Genomic DNA, 12,412 nt, shown 5'->3' on the forward strand with positions numbered 1-12,412 from the left:
GAGGCTTCGGGCCTGGCCTCCCCCTGCCACCTTCCTCCTTTCCAAGCGCCTTTCCCTTTGCGGTCGCTTTTCACTGAGGTGCCGGAGAAGGAACGCAAGCCATTTTAAAACAGCGCTTTGCGCCCCCCTCCCCCCGCCCCGGCTCTTGACTGGCGCGAGTCCAGGCAGCTTGAAGCGCTGGGTTGAGACGGCTGGAGAAACAAAGCAGCGGCAGGAACTACTTGGGGCCAGAGACTGTGACTGGGCTCTTGCTGGCCTCTCAAGCCGGAGGTTTCTGGCTGAAGGGTCTTGCCCCTGCGCTCAGGGCCGGGCTGAGCGCTATATTTGGGGTCAGGAAGGAGTTTTACCCCGTGGCCAGATTGGCGCAGCCTGGAGCGTGAGGGTTGCCGTCCTCCGTAGGCTGTCACGTGGCCCTCCTCCTGGCATCTCTTGAGTGTATTATTAACCACCTTTTATAGAAGGATGTTGGCTGCTGCTTTTCCTGGGGCAGGTTAGGGTCCTGCGTTGTTTCACGACTGACAGTGGTTTTACTAAGAGGTTAGCTTGTGGCTAGAGGATGGTTTGGATAGGGACAATCCTGCCTCAGGCACGGCTGTGGACCCGATGACCTCGGGAGGTCCTTTCCTGCCCGACTGCTCTGTGATTCTGCCATTGATTCTGTGGTAAACATCTGAAACAGCTGCTTCAGCCTAAAGGCAGCCTCCAGCTGCAGCAGCGCGCAGGCCTGCTATCGTCCTCCGACATAGCACACAGTCATAACTGAAGCGAAGCCTTCTTCCTGTACCGTCCTTTTAGGGTTTGTAACAAATTAAGAACTGCGCCTCTGTTGAATGCGGAGATGATTCTGTGCTCAGGCAGGGGATTGGCGTAAATGACCTCGGGAAGTACCTCCCCGCCTGACTTCTTTCTCTGATTCTGTGATTGCATGTTTGGGGAGCGAGTGAGAAAAGGCTGGCAAGAGCAGAGGAATGGTGCTGTGCTCCTGCTTGTCAATGCTTTGTTAAAATAAGGAGGGAAAAACAGATCAAACACATTGTTAGGAAAGAAAATCAACTGAGTTTTAGTAATGACAGACCTGTCTCCTCTCTTATCTACCACGACTGATTTTAGAGAATAACTTGGCCCATTTTTCTCACAGCTCGGTTTTAAAGGAAGACTGCAGAAAAGATAGCTAGCGATATCCTGAAGCGGAAGAAATCTGTAAATTAAAAACCATACAATGCAGTTGTTTCTATTTGCCCGCAGTTACTGTGCAGTTGGCTTTTCAGAGAAGAGCACGTAAGAGGCTAGAGCAGAGCAATGCTGTGACAAGACAAATCCATTACCACTTTGAATAAACCCTGAAAGACAGGCCTAGAAATACTAAGTCTACATTAGGCAGTACTCACTTTGCCTTTTGACACGCTGTATGTAAATAGAAGCAAAAATGTGTGTTAGAATTACTCATTTTTTTCTTTGTTACTCCATTTTTGTTTTGTTTCTCCTTGTTCCTCTCCTTTTTCCTTTATTTTCTTCTCTGCACTTCTGCCTCTGCTTATTCATGAACTGTGCCTTTTTCCTAGGCTCTGTGCACTTCACTTCCCACACACACATGTCCCCTTATTGCTACTGTTGGCTTAGCTCCAGTCATGATAACTATAATGACAGGTTGTAAAAATCACATTGAAATGGCAAAAGCTAGAATATGGGATTTAATCTTTGAGCACCATTTGATTTTTTTTCTGGTGTTTGATGAAAAAAAATTGATACAGAAAGAACAGGCCAAATTTTAAAAAAAATCACACTTCTAGCAATTTTCACTGGATTTTCCCTATTTTCTTTATGCCCATTTTACAAGTCTAAAGCCCTCAGGTTGCTTCTCATGTGTAGGTTTCTAGAACATCAGTGCACATTGGTTGGGCTTCTGTATACAGCCTGTTACAACTTTTTAGCCATTATGGCAAATAGGTTCACTCAGCTGAACCTTCCATATTTTAATTTAATGAGATATATGCTGCAACATGGCTGTTCTCCAAAAAATGCTTGGAGCCAATGAGCATGACAGCAGTGTACTGCATTCAGTATCTAGTTCTAAATGATCAATCAGAGCCTCTGCTCAACACAATTTGTTCCAGCTTACTCGTGCATAAGCCTCGTAAAGATACGGTTCCGTACAGATTCCTTTCCTAGCCAGACAGAACAATTTTAACAATTAAAAGCATTAACATAATACACAATTTCTAATATTTATCATCAATCTATTTACTAAAACTATTGATGTTCGACTAGCCATCAGGATGCCCAGTGCTATCATGTGGAGTCTTGTGTGACATCGGCACCGCTGTTATCAAACAAAATAACTCTACCGATGGGCCTGTGTCCTGGGATCCAGCCATTTCCATCTTCTGTGGCTGTTGCCTGTCAGACTTTCCTAAGCAAAACAAATGAGGCAGTGTCCCTTACCTCCTTCCTTTTTAGGTTCCAGAGAAAGCACTATCATATTCCTCTGTGGCTTGTGTTTGTAGTGACAACCTTATAAAACCAGAGGGCTATTTCTTGCAACCCTGCTGGCTTTTGTAGCCATTACTTTCTACTTGTAGGTACATAGCATCATTTTCCTGAAGTGGGGGTAACTCCCAAGGCCCCAAATCATTCTTTTTGTTTTGACTTACCTGTTTCTTTATAAATCTAAGTACCCCAGCAACTTTGGAAGTGCAGCCATTTTTATTTTTCAGTTTGCTGTTGAACAAAATGCCAGCATGTGACAAACCCCTGCTTCATTTTTATCATTCTGTTTTGATTCACTTTGATGCTGTTTTCTACCAATCCAGTGGATTGAAGTAATTGGGGATTTGCAGTGACATTCTAAAGCAATGTCACTGCAAACTGCTGTAATTTATGCCTACTAAACTGAGGCCTATTTTTAGATATTATTAGATATAGCATGTTTAGCAACATGTTACTAGGTGTGCATAATCTCCTGCTTAGTGGCAGTAAATGTTACTACAATTATTTCAGCAAAGTAATAATAACAGTCCAAGAAAAGTACATTGTTTTTATACCCCTTGTAAACTAATGGATGCTTACTTTAATCCAGAGGCCCAGTTTTTCCTGTGCTGACAACATAGACTTTTTCTTTTGGCCTGACTCCTGTGTTTTTGGTGTGTGAGACAAGCTTTACCAGCTTTGTGGCTATTGCTGTTCACTTGAAGGCTAGCACCAAGCTCAGTCCCTAAACAAGTGTACCCTTGGGTGTACCCTGTCCTCCAATGACAGTGGTGGGGGCCAGGTAGGGTGCTGATGGAGGGGCCGACTATTAGATCAGTTCCCTCTCCTCTCTACAGAGCCAGGCCGAGACCGAGTGCTTAACTATATACAATTTATTACTATAATAAATACTTAAGTTAAAACATGAAATATTTACAATAAAGCTTAGCATATATCACTACATATAATATTCCACAATTCACATAAACCATATAACTTATAACATGTAAAATAATACATTGAACAAGATAGTTAAGGTTACAACAAGATAAACACATATGGGGACTCAACTTATATAACCCAAATAAGTTAATATTTCCTAGACCTACATATTAATACATTAAGAACATATAAACCATATAAGTTTCCTTAAAGAATACTCATAGCTATATAGATGTAACCCGAGTGGTACTCCAAGATGTACCCCCTCTCCAATTGAAGGGATCAGAGCAGGTACACGAGTGCTGTGGGAAGTGTAGGTACCCTCCTTCCCTATTGAGCAGAGCCAGATCACCAACAGGGACTGAAACATACACCTTTTAATGAGAGAAACCGTGGTGGGAACATAACATATATAAACCAGGGAGTATAGGGGACACTACAATACTCCGAGGGGATGGGATTCAATAAAGGTTAGGTATTCACATTCATAGACATATTCATCTACTTAACCAAAGACAGGCTTAACAAAATATAAAACGCAAAAAATACAATAAACAATACTGATTGACAAAATATAAAATGCACAAAATACAAAACACCAAATAACAAGAGATACAGGGCATAGGTACCTGGAGGGGGAAAGCACAGTGACCCTTTCCACTCCAACAAGAGTTTCTTCCCTGTTACTCCACTCATCCCTACCTGACCCAGCCCAATCTTGAACACAGATCTCCCACATGGCAGGTAGAAACTCTACCACACAGTCACCACTGCTGGGCAGTCCAGGCTGCTGGGGCTTCTGACCTTCCAGAAGCCCCTCCCTCACGCTGACCTGCCCTGCCTCTTGCTGGAGAAACTGGAAGCAGAGCTGGGAGCCTCTCAGGTCACTGCAAAGCTTTCTGCTGGAGCCAGGCGGGGAACCTCTCCTGCTGGCTGCAGCCTCTTGCTGGGGATCCTGGAGACCAGCAGGGAGCCTCTTCTGCCGGCCATGCTGCGCTGCCTGCGGGTCCTGCTCATTTAGGCTCTTCTGGGGCAACTGCTCCGCCGAGCTGGCTCAGCTCTTGCCAGCTCTTTGAAGCTCCTTCCTCATGGTCCCTCGCAGGTCTCTGAGTCAGCTGCGCTGCCCCTTTTATCCCCCTCCAGGTGACCCAAGGGGCCAATCAGGGGACATGAGGGGTGATTTTCTGGGGCCTGATCGGTGAGGAAAGGGAATCCCAAGCCCTCCAATCATATTTTACCCTTTCAAAACCCCTGGGCTAAATCACGGCTAGCTAGCCGGTCATATAGACCTTGACACAACAATCATCCAAAATAGGGAGTGCACTCAGTAGGTCCCCAAGAGGTGTCCCTGAAGCCCCTCCGCTTTAGGGCCCTGGGACGTGGACACCCCCTTCCCACAATGGGGATTGGAGGCAGCAGACCCTCCTGTCCTGTGCCCACCTCCCCTGCAGGACCTGCTTCCCCAGCAACTCATGCGTCCTCTCTGAAGCAGCCAAGGCTCGTCCCTTGGTGGCCAATCCCGCCAGAGCCTCTCTCCAGTGGCACCTTCGGCCCTCGGCCAGGGCTCTTGCTCTCTGTCTCCCGGAAGCTGAACCCTTACAGACCTCCCACTGTGGGTCCTCCCTTTCCCAGGCTCTGCTCTAGGCCCCGGGGCTCTTTTAGTTAAAGGGGGAGCCACACTGTGGGGCTCCAGTTACTCGGCCTAGGGCCAGGCTTAACTTGAGCAGCCGTGAGATGCTCCCAGGTGGGTCCTGCATGTGCAGACCCGTGCACCAGGTGAGGCCCGAGCAGCCGCAAGCTGCTCCCAGGGTGGATTCTCCGTGTGCCTATCTGCACATCGTGTGGGGCCCAAGCAGCCTCAGCCACAATGCACCAGCCACAATGCAATGCACTGGCCACAATCTTGCACCAGCCACAATCTTGCTGCTGCATCCAGTGCGGAAAAAAAAATTGCCATCAGGCATCCCTTGAAAACCATTCTCTGTGTGTAGAGTGGGAAATGTAAGCTTTATACTGACTGATTTCATTTTTGGAGGTCTATCATGAGTGAAGGGTTCCTTTTTTTCACTACAATGACCAGCGAGTATAGTTATACCTACTCTGTTAGTTCTACTTGCCTTTCTGCAAAGCAACTATACTACCCTGGGGCATGAATCTTAGGGGGGGCTGGGATCTTTCAGTTCTATTCACTACTCTGTTGAGGTTTCCTATACTTTCCAAGACATCTTCAAGCACATGGTCAATTGCTTTGAACCCCTGCTTCTCTAATTAATTCACCCTATTAATGAGACCAGGGGCTCGGCATATTTTTAACTCACTAATGGGTACTTTTTACCCCTCTTCACTGCAAATTGGATCTTTTTCAGTTTGTTATTCACATGCTCCTTGTAGTACAGAAGTAGTTCACAAACTACTGCAAGACCAAAGTTTTATCCGTTTGCTTCTTCTGCTTGTTACTGCTGGCACCACTTTGGCTTGTTCACCCATCTCACTTAATAAAAGTTCCATTTTTCACTGAGTTTGGGGGCTATTTTTTCAGATTCCAATTTTTCAACGCTTGCTTTTCAGCTTCAGATCAGTCCCAATCTCTTCTATGGCTTCATCTTCCTTTTGCACTCTTTGCTTAAAAAAGTAAAACTCATATATTTATTTTTTTTCATATAGAAAGCAGTGCACCTCAATATCTGTCATACTGTTTTGTAATTGGCTTCCTCTTCTTCAGTTAACTGAAAACTAATGAAAACATCAGCTGCCCCAGTAGTACCACCTGCTGACACAACTAGGACTACAGTATCTTCAGTTGCCTTCAGAAGGCAGTGGATAGATTGTATAATGCCGCAATCTGAACTGCCATTAACTGAAGGTTTTGTTTGTTAATTTTAGATAGACATGAGCTTAAAATACACTCATAAAGAGGCATAGCTCACCTTCACAATTCAGGCAAACTGCACTTAAATTCTGATTACAAGAACTGTTTTAAACCAGTTGTGTTAACACGGTTACACTGCATGGGTAAAAGGAACAGAATTATTTGCATACCAGGGAAGAAGATTTTCACATGCACAGGTGGTGTTTATTCTTCTTGGCACCCAGCACCCAAGACCTTGTGTTGCAAAAATATTCAAGCCTCAGTTTCACAGTGTCTGAGCAGCATGAAATTCCAGCTACACACAGGTTTCACACCACTACAATTACACTGACTTAGAAATAGCTATGATTAAAACAGTATCATGCAGTTAGCATGGCAGTTGTTGTGCCAGTATGTAGGTGTTTAAATCAGCACAGCTTATTTTGGGATAAGCTGTACACATACTTCTATATTCACACTAGGGAATTGAAACAAATTTAATGCTTACAGCAGCACCAAAATAACACGGAAAACGGCCTTTAGAGTTCTGTCTTGCTCTCCTATCCCTGTAGCTGCCAGTTCTTGTCTGGGTGAATATAACAAAGCGCCTTGCGAACCCCGAGGAGTCTCCAGTTCTTTTTCCTTCTCGTGTTGCAAGAAGTTCTGCCTAGCATAGAGTTTGTTTTCATGGGCTACAGCATTTGTATAAATTTCACTGAGGGTATGGTGGAACTTTTTTTTTTAATGATTCCTTCACTTTACTGTACAGGGGATGCTAGCATTAGAGTCTGACAGCCACTCATTATTTCATGATACTGATATCAAGCAATATCAACCTTGAATCATCCTGCCCAGGTCTGGATGCAGGTTAGAGCAACCAGAGGGATTTACTCCTCGTCCATCCACCACCTCTCCCTGCAACATGCCCCTTATGACTGGAGGTATAAAGGGGATTCACATAAAGCAAACCTTCACAAGCCTAGTCAGCTTACACTGAGGAGCAAAGGTAATTACACTGGAAGTCATTATACATTCAGAAACTTATAAACAAACTATGAAACCTAGTCATATAAATGAAACAGTGAATTAGGAACACAGTGGGAAGTGTAAGTGTCCATTAGGATGTACAGATGTGTTCAGAAGAGGGGCAGAGAGAGGATGGACTTATAGGATAAAGCAGAAAACTGGGAACACGATGTCTGGGTTCTGTTTCCAGTTCTGTTATAGAGCAGTATAATCAAACACAAGGCTGTTAAAAAATGTAATTAATTAGTATTTGCAAAGCTCCTAGAGAGGAAAGGTCTGCAGAAGTGCAAGGGTGTTGGTTGTAGCCATGTTGGTCCAAGGACATCAGCAGACAAAGTTCTTTGGGTAAATCCCATATCTTTTATTAGACTAAAATAGTTGGAAAAATTCTTCTTAGCAAGCTTTCAGGTACAAACACCCTTCCTCAGGCTGAGGAAGCATCTACAGATGGTCTATGCTTTTCCTGGATGGAGTGGTAAAGCAGTCAGAGGCTAGTACTTAGGCAAGAAAGCCAGTCATTTAAAATGTAAATTGAGGTGGTCAGTAGGTGAGAGACAGGGAGGTGGGGGGAATGAATGTAGCTGTAGTTCAGGATAGGAGACAGGAGCAGGGGGAAGGGAATGAGAATAGCTGGTAAAAAGTATAGGGTTTACCTGGGGAGTCAGCTGTCAGGCAGGTTATAATGTGTCCTAAATCCAATGTCTATATTTAGTCCATGATTTTTTGTAGAATTGCAAAGTATTAACACTGTGATCATACAGATAAAATAATGGATGTTGAATCCATCCAGAGCAGTGTAAAGGGTCACTAACACACTAGCAGTGCACCCAAATGCTGCAAATACATTCTTTGTACAATCTCAAATGTGAGGTGGACATTATGATACCTTAACATGGTTCATGGAAGATCAATCACTTGGTTCTCAGTGCTGTAGCCTTAATGGATGTTATGTAATCATATAATGGCATAATGGCTCCTTGGTATAAGGGATGCCAGGACCAGGTTCTGCCCATTCTAGATTCAGAAGCTACTACCTAAGTTTCTGCATCTGGGTTTTCTTGGTCACAGGCAAAACCAAGACATGTGGATGGGATGAATGGCACTTACATATTTCAAAGTGGGTTCAATTTCATTGACATGGGGTGCATCTACATGTGTGCTTTAATGCACGGTATCCTATTCTACTGTGCATTAAAGCGTCATGGCAAAAACAGTGCCAGTACGTTAATGTGTAGTAGAATTAGTCTACTGTGCATTAAGCATCTCTAAAAAAGCTTTCTCTTTTGCTCCTGCGCCTTAGGGCAGCCTAATGAGCCTTTATGTAGTACCTCATATTCGAGGTGCTAAACTTAATGCACAGTAGCAAATGCATGTTAATGATCCCTTACTCTTTGTTTAACATGGGTGTAAGAAGTCACTAAGCTCCTTTATGGTGGCAGAGAGCTGAAATAAGTCATCCATAAGCCCAAGCACAGGCATATGTATCCCCCAAAACAAAAAGAAATGCAAGGTTGCTTGGAAATGTGAACTATCTGAGCAGAAGAGTTTTGCAAAGCATTGTGATGAGCTCAGGGGCGAGCACTGAGGATGAAAGAGACATTAGCTAGAAAAAGCCACAAAAGGAAGCTCCAGCACCGCCTTAACCACCCAGCATGTGGCTCTGACACAAAACCTAGGGACAGAAGAACATCTGGGAGGTGCCAGCTGAAAAGGCCTGGGTGCAGTGATCAAGGAAACTGCTTCCGATTCCTTTGTTCTCTTGCCTTCGGAGAAGCAGGACTTTTTATATTCTTGCAAATAAAAACTGCATTACAGATACCTGACTCCATCATCAGCTTATCCACTTAAATAAAATAATTCAAATTTTTGGCTAGGCACTCAGGTCAAAGAAGGATAACAATATTAGCAAACATTAACTCTAGTTTCATAATACCCTAGATGGTAGTAAATTATCTTCATGTATAGATGGGGAACTGGGACACAGACATTTTAAGGAGCTTTCAGAATATGGAATGGAACTCAGGAATTCTGTTTGTCCTAGCTCTACCCTGGACCTCTAATTCAGAGGGTCTGTGGGCCAGTAAGGGAGGTAGGAAAATACTACAGGTATTCTGTGGCAACTCAGGGGTCCAATCTTTCCTCATGGAAGTTACAGCAAGCTTGGAACTGTTCTAATAATGTACACTCTGGTTCCCTTAGCTATTTTAGGCAGTGGAGAGCACAGAAGAGCCAGAACACATTTTACTTCCGTCATACTCCCTTTCCCCAAAGGTCTGGTTGCAGAACAAGTATAGAGCATGCCTCTCTATATAGGGCCATTTATTCTCCCAAAGTGACAAAGAGGGGTCAGAGTTTGAAAGAGCATTGGCCTGTGTCTTTAGACCATGATTGCTGTCAAGCTTATTTTGTCGAACGGGCTAATTCCAAGCCTGTATAATGGTGTGTGGCCTAGAATATGATTTAAGACCTCATCTTGTCCTCATATCCACAGTGAAACTCCCAGTAATGTAACCTGGAGGTTTGCAAAATCTTTCTTCTTCCTTGGTCTTTGCATTTATCTTCCCTTTTACCCTTTTTTATTCCCTTCAGTAAGTTATTTCCCTTTGAGCTTCACTCCCACCACAGTCCCCATTCAGTCTGCTAAAAAGATAAGCAGTGATAATTAGTGGTCATATTTAAAGTGCCATAATGCAATCACATCACCCCTTTTCTGTCCTGACACTAGCTCCCTTCTCCCCACGCATAAGCACCTGTCTTCACATTCAAGGCCTGTTACAGAGCCTCTGACGAAGCTTCAAGAGGTTGAAGCATAAGAAGCTATCCTTGACTATCCATTTATAGAGTTTTTCAGTAAGCACCCTCATGCTTCCTCCCACATTATCACCAGGCCTGGGAGGAGCTCCTCTTAAAGAACTACAAATGTACCTTTCTGCCCTCCTTTAGCACCTAAGAAAGCCTTGACCAGCTGGTTAGTTTGTGCTGTTAGCACCATGAGGCACGGGTTGTCCTTTTGTGCTAAGCCCTGTACAGATATAAAACAATAGGGCCCTGAACTGTAATTGCTACTTAATGTGGTGTGAGAGACTTTGGCGTTTACACCTCTCAGACCAATTCTTTAGCTTCAGGAAGAAGGTATTTCCTTGCAACTATAATGGCTAGCAGCTTCATTTTTTTTTAAATAAAAAACAAGACTCTGCAGCATGAATGCATCAAGCAGGCCTCACAAATACATTAAGGGTGCAGACAGAAGTGACAATTTTTGCCCAATTTGGCCACAGCAAGTGGCCTATAGCCATGACCAAACATAAATGCACAGGTGCAGACCACTCAAAAGTGGCGGATTATGCGAAAGTCTGAACCTTCATTGCATGAGGGTTCAGATGAAGATGTTTCAAAAAGCGTCTTCTGTAACTTGTATCCGCACTGCCTCCCAGCCTGTCACTGTTTTCAGAATGAGAAGGGGGGAAAAGGGAGCTGGGGGGGGCGGGTTGGTCTTTGTTTTTTTCAGCTTCTGCTGGAGGGTGGAATGGGTGTATTGGGGCCCCTGTCAGGTGAGGGGGGGCTCCAATTCACCCACCCCACCCTCTAATGCCAGCGGGAGAACCCCTAGAACAAGCTCCCTCTGCTCCCCTCCTCCTTCCCATTCTGAAAACACTGTGGGCTGGCAAGGAGGATGAGCCATTGCTAGGGGAAAAGGGCTGCAGGTTGGCAGTCAGCAGCTTGATTCCCCTCCTCCCTGGAACCAGTGAACTTCTGTTCGGTCTGGGGGATCATTGTAACTCAGATGGCTTCCTGCAAAGTGTTCTCCATTACAAGGGGTGCTGCACTTCTGTCTGCTCCCTACGGCTATGTCTGGCCAATGCAATGTGCCAGGTGTCTGACACCATCAGACACCATTAAGTACCGCTGGCCCCTGTCTGGCTCTATGGCCTTGCACTATCCTCGCTCTGGGCTCAATCATCACTTGGGCCATGAGCCTGCCCCTGTCAGGGCTCAAGGTGATCACATGTTCCTCAGGCACTAATGGGATCTCCATATACCGCCCCTTAAAGTCCCAACCCAAGTCACTGGTATAAAATGCAACATAAACCCTAAGTCCCGAGGCTATAACATAAATATAAAGGGGAAACAGGTTATATTAAGAGGGAAAACCTTCCCTCACCCCGTGTGCTGGTTTACCAGCCAACTTGGGCTCCTTGTGAGCTCCCCGAGCCTCATTGTTACTGCAGGCAGCAAAGCAAACAGTCTAGCGTCCCTGGGTAGCTCTCTTGGGCAGAAGCTCCTAACCCTGCAGCTGGCAGGGCTTGCCAGGACCCTTGCCAGCTCAAGCTTCCCAGGGTCCTGCCCGCTTTGAGTCAGCAGGCTGCCTGGGCTGCCTGCAGGAACCTGTTAATTAGCCTCTTTGTCCTGTTGCCCCAGCAGCCTGCAGCTGGTGCATCCTGCCTAGCCTGCAGTGCTCTCTGGTGGGGCTGCTTCTCCCTTAAAGGAAGAGAGAGCCCCAGGCTCTCTGTTACAGAAGTGTGCTCATTAGTCAGACAGTTTGGGCTTGTCAGTGCCCTAGAAGTACAGTCAATTCTGTGGGAATGCTGCAATTGAAGAGTTTTTATGTTAAGGCTCTTTTTAAAACAGTTGTTTAGACAATCATTTTGAAAGTCCCTTCAAATGTACCTTCTGCTCATTCTCTGCACTGAACTGTTTTCAAACCTATATTTCTTATTATAGATATTTCTTCAGAGTTCAGAGCTCACCCATGGTGGAACGATGCTGGCACAAGAGAAGATTAATCAGATGTACTTTCTGCTTAGCCCTTTATCATCATTTCCTCTGCCTAGAAATAGTCACAGGGCTCACACACGAGCCCCTTGGGAGAGAGAGCACAGCACATAATAATGTGATAAACAGAACAATGTCGTTAGACATTGGTAACAGCTTTGCAAATCGTCTGATTTCACTGCATGACACACCAAGTTCTTCTGCCATTCATTCTCTCGGCGTGTCCCACCAGTTCCCAGGGGCTGGCATTTTCCCAGCACTACAGTTATTATGATCTTTAATGAGCTAAACACAAAGGTGAATGTCTGATAAACAAGCAAAGATGACTGCACGTTTTTACTAAATATCTTCCTGCTG

Source organism: Alligator sinensis, unplaced genomic scaffold (assembly GCF_000455745.1).
Source record: "Alligator sinensis unplaced genomic scaffold, ASM45574v1 scaffold768_3, whole genome shotgun sequence".
NCBI lineage: Eukaryota > Metazoa > Chordata > Crocodylia > Alligatoridae > Alligator > Alligator sinensis.